Source organism: Oncorhynchus keta, unplaced genomic scaffold, assembly GCF_023373465.1.
Source record: "Oncorhynchus keta strain PuntledgeMale-10-30-2019 unplaced genomic scaffold, Oket_V2 Un_contig_15093_pilon_pilon, whole genome shotgun sequence".
NCBI lineage: Eukaryota > Metazoa > Chordata > Actinopteri > Salmoniformes > Salmonidae > Oncorhynchus > Oncorhynchus keta.
In genome coordinates, this window is record NW_026279121.1 from 1 (window position 1) to 6722 (window position 6722).

At 47.3% G+C, this 6722-nt stretch overlaps 1 long non-coding RNA gene across 2 annotated transcripts; it reads right to left on the minus strand.

The window, feature by feature from the left end:
* Positions 1 to 5298: 5298 nt before the first annotated feature.
* On the minus strand, positions 5299 to 6379 carry LOC127918840 (uncharacterized). Of its 2 annotated transcripts, XR_008100982.1 has the most exons (5): positions 6203 to 6379; positions 5997 to 6119; positions 5874 to 5955; positions 5423 to 5832; positions 5299 to 5381 (listed from the first exon to the last, which is right to left on the minus strand). It is a non-coding gene; the product is annotated as an uncharacterized LOC127918840 (long non-coding RNA). The 2 variants fall into 2 exon arrangements; XR_008100983.1 differs by lacking the exon at positions 5874 to 5955.
* Between the last annotated feature and the right edge of the window lie 343 nt (positions 6380 to 6722).

Below are 6722 nucleotides of genomic sequence, written 5' to 3' on the forward strand. Positions count from 1 at the left end.
TGCTCCTGATGGGTTATCTTATTTCATAGGCTTTCCCATATGTAAAAATAATATATTGACATTTTATGTTTAATTCAATTTTATTTAAATATATTTCAATGTAGATTTTTCCCTTATGGGTTTATCAATTGATGTATGCTATAAAGTTGAATTGAGTAATATATGTTAGTGTTTTGATTATTATTATTTTTACCTATGCACGCCTTTTTTCATGTTGAGAAGTACGTGGTTATCCTTAGACAACTAAGCCTCGTAATGTTCATGAAAAACAGAAAAAGCTCCTCTGAACTTCAAAATTCATTTTTTTCACACTTTATATTTGCCTGAAAACATCCTAAATGCAGAAAAAATGTCTCCTGGCGTGAGATTACGCGAAGCATCATCAGTCATATCTGCTCGAGCCATAGAGTTTACCATTGGTGGGGAGAAAGAGAGAGCGGTCCCAGCTAATGGTGGATCACGTACAGAGCTGGCGGAAGGAAGTCAAAATTGGAAAGTGTCGCAGTAGCTTTTGATAAAGAATAATTTCAAGACTAAGCAGCTGCATTATAAGTGGACGCACTGAGGATTTGTGCTGATTGTACGGAGATTGTGACAGCAGGTTAAATGGCGTCACTTGAGAAAGCAAAAACAAGATGTATTTCCAGGAGAAGTGCAGTATTATCATAGGGGACGTATATGTAACAGTGTAACTTTACATATACTTGGAATTAATGAGGAGGAATGCAGGGGAAAAGAGAGGCAGATGAGGTCTAAAACAGAGGGAGGAAGATGGTGAGCTTGAGTCGGTTAAAATGGCGGAAAGGGGGAGATGGTTTTTAAAGAAGAATGGTAGAAAGTGTAAGCAGATGGAGCTGAAGACAGGATGAGAATTGGAAGTGAATGAGGTTGACGTATCGGAGGTGGTGGGTGTGGTGAAGTTCTCAGACGCCTGAGGCTTGAACCGAGAGTCAGGATGAAGATGAGTCTATGACAGTAGGAGTGAAGTTTTTGGAGAAAGTGGACCCTTGCTTTTTGCTGACCCAGTTGTGGTTTCAGGGTGGGTGAAAACAGAGCTGGGTGCCTTGAAATTGGTGAGGGTAACCAAAAAGTGGTCTTGTGATAATTGTTTATGTTTCTGCTGGTCAGAGGGAGAAGGCGCTCGGAGTTAAACGAACAGATTGTTTTGCTCTCAAGATAAGGGTGCCATTGAAAGGAGTGATTACTGGGGTAGCAGTAAATGTAAAGTTTACCAACTGAAGAGGAAGATTCCGGTGTTTGTGATGCTCGTTGTTTGCTGCGAGGCAGACATGGTGGCGAGAGTGGTGAAACAGAAGAGTCATTGTCTGTTCTTTTGAGTTTTGATGTTGAGTCTTTGTCCGACAAAGTAATGATAGGACATATAAATTAATATGTGCAAGCTTTTTATACCGAATACATTATGTTACAGGTGTCAAGCTTATGGGCATGCGGCAGAAGTGTGTAAGAGGGAGGTTCCTAGGTATGAGAAGTGTGTAAGAGGGAGGTTCCTAGGTATGAGAAGTGTGCAGATGGACATGAGACAAAGGAATGGGTAGCATTGGGGAAAGTAGTGGTATGTGTTAATTGTGTCCCCATGGCGCTGGGGATCAGAAATATCCCGTGCGAGAGAAATATGAATATTTTATTCATTTGTAGATTTGTTCGTGAGTGTAGTGTTAGATGGTAGGGTATTTGAAAATCTTATTTATTTTTTAATTTTTTAAATCAAGTATAAAGGAGTTGTACACAAGTCTAGTAAGTTGCGGTAATGCAACATATCGGATGCCAATCGCCGTTAATAAACCTCATCGAATAATAAGTTTACCATTGATATATCGATACTCGACTGGTCTGGTCTGTGTGTGATGACGGCATAGCATACATTGGAACCAAGCAAAGAATGAGCAGCTCGTCCTAACTAGAATAGTCTTCCAACACAGTAGGAATCTCTTCATTCAATCTCCAAAATACATCTTAAAACTGATCTCAGAACAACGTTATCGAAGGAACATCAAGCGAAAGTCACGAGGTAATACTTCTAGTTCAGGTTGGACAGAGACGCGCTGGCCTGTTATCTAGCAAGCTAGCCTTTCTCCTGTACCTGGTAGGTAGCAAGGTTACTCGCACTTCTACTGGAGCCAGTTTGATGTTTTGTACACCACCAACCCTGTGAACGATGAGCTACTGTTTTGGGCTTTGGTTTGATAATAACTTGCTTAACCTAAAGTGTAAACGACAGCGTTCTAACTACTTTGCAGATATGAAACAAACAATCATATCAAGTCTAAAATATCAAATTCCCTAGTGTATGCTACAAAACCAACTTTTATAAGAGGTTTTTATAAATAGGTTCGATTTGACTCAATTAAATGACGTACAGTAAGAATGCAATTCAATGCACGATCGATGTAATTCACCAATACATTTCTTGCTATTCCAAAAATATTGATATCTGGTTGTAAATCATAGTTGGACTGATACATTGTTTGCGGCATCCATTCGGAATGCACCGTTTCAATTATTCTATATTTCAGACAAAAACTGATGAATGTAACTAAGGCTGGGAATATCAATACGATCAAACTAGAAATGATCACAAAGGCAGTTATAATGTAGCTAATAACCTAGTGTATCTATTTATTTAAGCACGGAAGCTATCATTAGCTAGCTGCTGGGAGAATGTAATGTCATTGGAGGAGTGGGTGAGTGACCGATTTTTTTCCCCCCTCATATCGTTTTTCGGTGGCTACAACTAGATGCAGGTGTCATTTTAGTTAGCTAGAAATACATTTGAATCGCTTTTGCTAGCTAGCTATGCTGAATTGAACGACTGCTATCAAGTAAGCATATCTCTAGCGGTCGTAAAAGTCATTCTGGCAATCTACTCCGATTTCAGAGCAGTCTGGTCTGTGTGCGCCTGATGCAGAATAGGTGAATTTAACAACACGCAACACCAGCTGAATATATTACTTTAAGGCCAAGGGGTGTGTGTGTGGGCCTCCCAGCCTTTAAGGCCAAGGTGTGTGTGTGGGCCTCCCAGCCTTTAAGGCCAAGATGGGGTGTGGGCCTCCCAGCCTTTAAGGCCAAAGTGGGGTGTGGGCCTCCCAGCCTCAAGGCCAAGGTGGGGTGTGGGCCTCCCAGCCTTTAAGGCCAAGGTGGGTGTGTGGGCCTCCCAGCCTTTAAGGCCAAGGTGTGTGTGTGGGCCTCCCAGCCTTTAAGGCCAAGGTGGGGGGTGTGGGCCTCCCAGCCTTTAAGGCCAAGGTGTGTGTGGGCCTCCCAGCCTTTAAGGCCAAGGTGGGGGTGTGGGCCTCCCAGCCTTTAAGGCCAAGGTGGGGTGTGGGCCTCCCAGCCTTTAAGGCCAAGGTGGGGTGTGGGCCTCCCAGCCTTTAAGGCCAAGGTGTGTGTGTGGGCCTCCCAGCCTTTAAGGCCAAGGTGGGTGTGTGGGCCTCCCAGCCTTTAAGGCCAAGGCCTTTAAGGGTGTGTGGGCCTCCAGCCTTTAAGGCCAAGGTGGGTGTGTGGGCCTCCCAGCCTTTAAGGCCAAGGTGGGGGTGTGGGCCTGGGCCAAGGTGTGTGGGCCTCTCAGCCTTTAAGGCCAAGGTGGGGGTGTGGGCCTCCCAGCCTTTAAGGCCAAGGTGTGTGTGGGCCTCCCAGCCTTTAAGGCCAAGGTGTGTGTGTGGGCCTCCCAGCCTTTAAGGCCAAGGTGTGTGTGTGGGCCTCCCAGCCTTTAAGGCCAAGGTGGGGGTGTGGGCCTCCCAGCCTTTAAGGCCAAGGTGGGGGTGTGGGCCTCCCAGCCTTTAAGGCCAAGGTGGGGGGTGTGGGCCTCTCAGCCTTTAAGGCCAAGGTGTGTGTGTGGGCCTCCCAGCCTTTAAGGCCAAGGTGTGTGTGTGGGCCTCTCAGCCTTTAAGGCCAAGGTGTGTGTGTGGGCCTCCCAGCCTTTAAGGCCAAGGTGTGTGTGTGGGCCTCTCAGCCTTTAAGGCCAAGGTGTGTGTGTGGGCCTCCCAGCCTTTAATGCCAGGTGTGTGTTGGGCCTCCCAGCCTTTAAGGCCAAGGTGTGTGTTTGGGCCTCCCAGCCTTTAAGAACAAGGTGTGTGTGTGGGCCTCCCAGCCTTTAAGGCCAAGGTGTGTTTGGGCCTCCCAGCCTTTAAGGCCAAGGTGTGTGTTTGGGCCTCCCAGCCTTTAAGGCCAAGGTGTGTTTGGGCCTCCCAGCCTTTAAGGCCAAGGTGTGTGTGTGGGCCTCCCAGCCTTTAAGGCCAAGGTGGGTGTGTGGGCCTCCCAGCCTTTAAGGCCAAGGTGGGGGTGTGGGCCTCCAGCCTTTAAGGCCAAGGTGGGGTGTGGGCCTCCCAGCCTTTAAGGCCAAGGTGGGTGTGTGGGCCTCCCAGCCTTTAAGGCCAAGGTGTGTGTGGCCTCCAGCCTTTAAGGCCAAGGGGTGGGTGTGTGGGCCTCAGCCTTTAAGGCCAAGGTGGTGTGTGGGCCTCCCAGCCTTTAAGGCCAAGGTGGGTGTGTGGGCCTCCCAGCCTTTAAGGCCAAGGTGGGGGTGTGGGCCTCCCAGCCTTTAAGGCCAAGGTGGGTGTGTGTGGGCCTCCCAGCCTTAAGGCCAAGGTGTGTGTGTGGGCCTCCCAGCCTTTAAGGCCAAGGTGGGTGTGTGGGCCTCCCAGCCTTTAAGGCCAAGGTGGGGGGTGTGGGCCTCCCAGCCTTAAGGCCAAGGTGGGGTAGACTCCCAGCCTTTAAGGCCAAGGTGGGGGTGTGGGCCTCCCAGCCTTTAAGGCCAAGGTGTGTGTGTGGGCCTCTCAGCCTTTAAAGCCAAGGTGTGTGTGTGGGCCTCTCAGCTGAGGAATGGAAGGCTGGTGCACATCCCAAACCTGGAGAAAATGTAGCAACACATCGGAAACAAATATGCTTTTCTCCAGCACGAATTCTGTTCCCACCTGCAGAAACTGGCATCTGAATTCAACATGCGTTTTCAGGAGTTCAATGACATAGGAGTGGTTGTTGCATTTATCTCAAACCCTTACCTCCCCATTGAGATTGAGGTGTCTGCCAAATTCCAGCAAGTATTTGCTTTACCAATGGAGATAATTTAATTGCAAAAGGACATAGAGTTGAAAGCAAGATCAAGAGACCGTGACTCTTGGGTTCTTGTAAACACTGAAATGTTTCCCCTCCTTTCATCCTGTGCACTTAAGGTGAAGGCCTGCTGTGGATCAACATCTCTCTGTGAGGTGGCCTTTTCACAGATGGAAATGATCAAGTCAAAGAACAGGTCTCGTCTAACTAATAGACGTCTCACACAGTGTTAGACCTGCTGTGTCTAACTAATAGACGTCTCACACAGTGTCAGACCTGCTGTGTCTAACTAATAGACGTCTCACACAGTGTCAGACCTGCTGTCTCTAACTAATAGACGTCTCACACAGTGTCAGACCTGCTGTGTCTAACTAATAGACGTCTCACACAGTGTCAGACCTGCTGTGTCTAACTAATAGACGTCTCACACAGTGTCAGACCTGCTGTGTCTAACTAATAGACGTCTCACACAGTGTCAGACCTGCTGTGTCTAACTAATAGACGTCTCACACAGTGTCAGACCTGCTGTGTCTAACTAATAGACGTCTCACACAGTGTCAGACCTGCTGTGTCTAACTAATAGACGTCTCACACAGTGTCAGACCTGCTGTGTCTAACTAATAGACGTCTCACACAGTGTCAGACCTGCTGTGTCTAACTAATAGACGTCTCACACAGTGTCAGACCTGCTGTGTCTAACTAATAGACGTCTCACACAGTGTCAGACCTGCTGTGTCTAACTAATAGACGTCTCACACAGTGTCAGACCTGCTGTCTCTAACTAATAGACGTCTCACACAGTGTCAGACCTGCTGTGTCTAACTAATAGACGTCTCACACAGTGTCAGACCTGCTGTGTCTAACTAATAGACGTCTCACACAGTGTCAGACCTGCTGTGCTCCAACTAAGGACGTCTCACACAGTGTCAGACCTGCTGTGTCTAACTAATAGACGTCTCACACAGTGTCAGACCTGCTGTGTCTAACTAATAGACGTCTCACACAGTGTCAGACCTGCTGTGTCTAACTAATAGACGTCTCACACAGTGTCAGACCTGCTGTGTCTAACTAATGGAACGTCTCACACAGTGTCAGACCTGCTGTCTCTAACTAATAGACGTCTCACACAGTGTCAGACCTGCTGTGTCTAACTAATAGACGTCTCACACAGTGTCAGACCTGCTGTGTCTAACTAATAGACGTCTCACACAGTGTCAGACCTGCTGTGTCTAACTAATAGACGTCTCACACAGTGTCAGACCTGCTGTGTCTAACTAATAGACGTCTCACACAGTGTCAGACCTGCTGTGTCTAACTAATAGACGTCTCACACAGTGTCAGACCTGCTGTGTCTGACTAATAGACGTCTCACACAGTGTCAGACCTGCTGTGTCTGACTAATAGACGTCTCACACAGTGTCAGACCTGCTGTGTCAAACTAATAGACGTCTCACACAGTGTCAGACCTGCTGTGTCTGACTAATAGACGTCTCACACAGTGTCAGACCTGCTGTGTCTAACTATGAGCCAGACTACAAAGCACTTGCTGTTAGTGTGCCATCACATTGAATGTGTGTGTGTGGATCTCATCCACAGCCATCAGTGAGTGGGTATTGCTAGTTTGAAATCTGTTGTTTAGGCTCTATTGTTTACAAAGG